Consider the following 4239-nt stretch of genomic DNA (forward strand, 5'->3'; position numbering starts at 1 on the left):
CAAGTAAACCTGCAAAGCCATGGTAGAGTCCTATCAAGGCCACATTTGAATGAAAAATGAAGTATTGTTTTGCTTAAAGACAAGTTAGGTGTAATTTGTTATAAAATAGGAGATATCTTGAACGGAATGTCTTTCCCAAAAGATGTGATAGCTTTTCTTTCTCAAAAGGACAGACATCCTAAATTTGGAATCTCCTTTGCCCAGCAGAAGGTTACAGTTTTTTTACTCTCAAAATCTGCATACCCACCCTTAACATACACAAAAAGAAATGTTGCAGAGGAGGGTAGATTAAATAAGAAGGCAGAAACCAGCTATGAGATAGCAACCAATGAAAAGAAGGGGAGTAGTGCTGAGTTTTATTAATTGATAGTTCTACTGTGGATAACACAGATGCTATGAGAGCAAAAAAAACCACAGCACAATGAGTATATCAGTTAGGCTAGGACAGGCCCAACACCAAACTCTCATCCTCAGATTCTTTTACCATTACAAGGTACTTGGATTCTTATAAGGTGAGAAATAGAAGGTTTGTCTCCTAAACCCTACAACTATGACTTTTCTAGCATGTGTTATGATTTTGAGAACTTAAGAAATATTGTCTCGGCCACTGAACTTCGCTGGATCTCAGATGCCAGCACCCTTCTGCCTCTCTACTCTGCTGTCCTACATTTTCGGCCTGATTTCACCCTTGGTGCGGCTCATCAGCCAGCCTGCCTTCCTGTGAGCTTTCCGGGGAGTCTGCCTTCCCGTGAGCCTTCCGTGGAGGTGAGTCGACACACCCAGAAAGGGAGGAGCCACTGAACTTCGCTGGATCTCAGATGCCAGCACACTTCTGCCTCTCTTTTCTGCTGTCCTGCATTTTTGGCCTGATTTCATCCTGGGTGCGGCCCATCTACCAGCCTGCCTTCCTGTGAGCCTTCTGTGGAGGTGAGTCGACACGCCCAGAAAGGGAGAAGCCAGAGGAGCACGGTTACTCCGCTCCCCTTCGTGATGGTGCACAGCATTTAGCCGATGAATACAATCACAACACGTAGAAAAACACGCAGTACTAGTGTGACAATGGGGAAACAACACGGGCCACTGCCAGACATAGAGAATGAAGATGGCAACTCTGATGACTTGAACATGACCAACCACCTAGTCAGTCTCTCAGATAAGGAGTTTAGAGTTGCAATATGGAACATGTTCAAAGAACTCAAACAAAGTATAGAAGAGAAAACTAAAAAGAATCAGGAGAATATGAAGATAGAAATGAGAAAACTCCAAACAGAAATTTCAGATCAAATAACAGGTCTGAGAAACTCAGTAGATGAATTGAAGAAAAACATGTTTGAGATTTCCCACAGGTTAACAGCAGCTGAGGATAGAATCAGTACACTGGAAGATGAGATACATAACAATTACATACAGCAGAAGAAATTGGAAAAAAGCCTCAAAGCAAATGATCAAACAATGGAAAAATTACTCAAAGAATGGGAACAGATGAAAATAGAAGTCTATGATAAGCTCAACAGAAACAACTTAAGAATCATTGGAGTCCCAGAGACTCAGGAAGAAAATCTCCAGGAAGAATCAACAGTCAAGAACATCATTAAAGAGAAACTACCAGAGATAATGAATACATGTGATCAAATCCTGCATGCCCGAAGAGTGCCAACTAAAAGAGACCCCAGAAAAAACACCCCAAGACACATCCTAGTCACAATGACGAATCCCATAGATAGAGACAGAATTCTGAAAGCAGCAAGATCGAAAAGAGAAATTACATTCAAGGGAACATCCTTGAGATTTACTGCAGACCTGTCACCAGAAACACTCAAGGCCAGAAGGCAGTGGTGGGACATAGTGACAAAACTCAATGAAATAAATGCTTCGCCTAGAATACTGCACCCAGCAAAACTCACTTTCAGGTTTGAAGGAAAAATACATAGTTTCACAGACAAACAACAGCTCAAAAACTTCACAGACTCAAAACCATTCGTAAAAGAAAAACTGAACGGCATACTTTAAGACAAGGCTTACCAACAGACACACCAAACTTTAATATAAAGATGGCACTAACTCCCAGGACAATTCTTTCTCTCAATGTCAATGGACTAAATGCACCAGTTAAGAGACACAGAGTGGCTAAATGGATCAAAAAACTCAATCCAACCTTCTGCTACAAGAAACGCACCTGAATAGTCAGAACAAACATAGACTCAAAATAAAAGGCTGGAGGAAAATCATCCAAGCAAACAACACCCAAAAAAAAGCAGGAGTGGCCATATTAATATCAGATGATGCAAACTTTATACTTAGGAAAGTTGTAAGGGACAAAGATGGACATTTTGTATTAATCAAGGGATATGTACAGCAGGAAGAAATCACCCTCCTAAACATATATGCACCGAATGAGGGGCCAGCAAAATATTTAATACAACTGTTGACAAATCTGAAAAATAATATCAATAACAACACAATAATTGTGGGAGACCTCAACACGGCATTGTCAACACTAGACAGGTCAACCAGACTGAAACCCAACAAGAATATACTAGACCTGAGGAGAGAAATGGAAGAAAGAGGCCTAGTAGATATATACAGGACACTCCAACCCCAGAAGCCTGGATACACATTTTTCTCTAATGTACATGGAACATTCTCTAGGATAGACTACATGTTAGCACACAAAACATACCTCCATAATATCAAGAGGATAGAAATTTTGCAGGCTGCCTTTGCTGACCACAAAGCCCTGAAATTATATATAAACTACAAAGGGACACAGAAGAAAAATTTTAACACCTGGAAGTTAAATAGCCTCATACTGAATAATCAGTGGGTCCGAGATGAAATCAAAGAGGAAATGAAAACCTTCCTGAAAACAAATGACAATGGAGACACAAATTATCAGAACCTATGGGACACAGCAAAAGCAGTACTGAGAGGAAAATTTATAGCTTTGCAAGCACACATCAGGAAAGAAGAAGGGGCATACCTGAATAGCTTAATGACGCAGCTCATAGAATTAGAAAGTGCTCAACAAAAAGATCCAAAAATAGGGAGGCAGAAGGAAATAACAAAGCTGAGAGCAGAAATCAATGAAGTGGAAACCAGAAAAACCATCCAAAAGATCAACGAAAGCAGAAGTTGGTTCTTTGAAAAAATAAACAAGATTGATAGACCACTGGCAAAACTAACAAAGAAAGAAAGAGAGAGAAACTTGATAACTCGTATTAGGAATGAAAAAGGAGAGATCACTACTGATATGGTAGAGATTCAAAGGGTAATCAGAAACTACTTTGAGAAACTCTATGCCACTAAAAATGAAAACCTGGAAGAAATGGATAAATTTTTGGAATCTTATAATCTTCCACGATTGAATGAAGAGGATGTAGCATATCTAAACACACCCATTACTATTGAGGAAATTAAGAAAGTAATCAAATGTCTGCCCAAAAACAAAAGCCCAGGCCCAGATGGATTTACTAATAAATTCTTTCAAACCTTTCAAGAGGAACTACTACCAATCCTGGCAAGACTCTTTCATGAAATTGAAAAAACAGGAAAACTTCCAAATAGCTTTTATGAAGCCAACATTACCTTGATACCTAAACCAGACAGAGATGCTACAAAAAAAGAAAATTACAGACCAATATCGCTGATGAATGCAGATGCAAAGATCTTCAACAAAATCCTGGCAAATAGGATTCAATGCCTCATTAAGAAGATCATCCACTACGATCAAGTAGGTTTCATTCCAGGAATGCAAGGCTGGTTTAACATCCGTAAATCTATCAACATAATACACAACATCAACAGCAAGAAAAATAAAAATCACATGATCATATCAATCAACGCAGAGAAAGCATTTGACAAGGTCCAACACCCATTCTTTTTTTTTTTTTTTTTTTTAATTTTTTGTCCCCCAATTCACAATACATACCCGGCAAGGGGCCTGTGTTGAGGTGTATATGGGGTGCCTTTACTGTACCTCCTCTTTCTATACAGCCAGTGTAAAGAACACAGCCTGTGGTAAGATTTGGGAGGCCTTATCTTATCTTTTATTAATTTTATTTTATTTTTTCTTCAGAGCAAACTAAAGTTGTTTTTTTTTTTGTTTTTTTTTTTAAAGTAAGAATTCATTTAAAGGACAAAATTGATTAACATAATGAGGTAAACTAATATAACATAATATAGTGACATAACATAACATATAATATAATTGATATAATAATACATGTAAGTCAAAGAAAA

The 4239-nt window shown here is 38.3% G+C and overlaps 1 non-coding gene across 1 annotated transcript; it reads right to left on the reverse strand.

Moving 5' to 3' along the window:
• Positions 1-3901: 3901 nt before the first annotated feature.
• LOC126002604 (small nucleolar RNA SNORA51) lies at positions 3902-4034 on the reverse strand. Its single transcript, XR_007493288.1, has one exon. It is a non-coding gene; the product is annotated as a small nucleolar RNA SNORA51 (small nucleolar RNA).
• Between the last annotated feature and the right edge of the window lie 205 nt (positions 4035-4239).

This window comes from Suncus etruscus, chromosome 2 (genome assembly GCF_024139225.1).
Source record: "Suncus etruscus isolate mSunEtr1 chromosome 2, mSunEtr1.pri.cur, whole genome shotgun sequence".
Taxonomy (NCBI): domain Eukaryota; kingdom Metazoa; phylum Chordata; class Mammalia; order Eulipotyphla; family Soricidae; genus Suncus; species Suncus etruscus.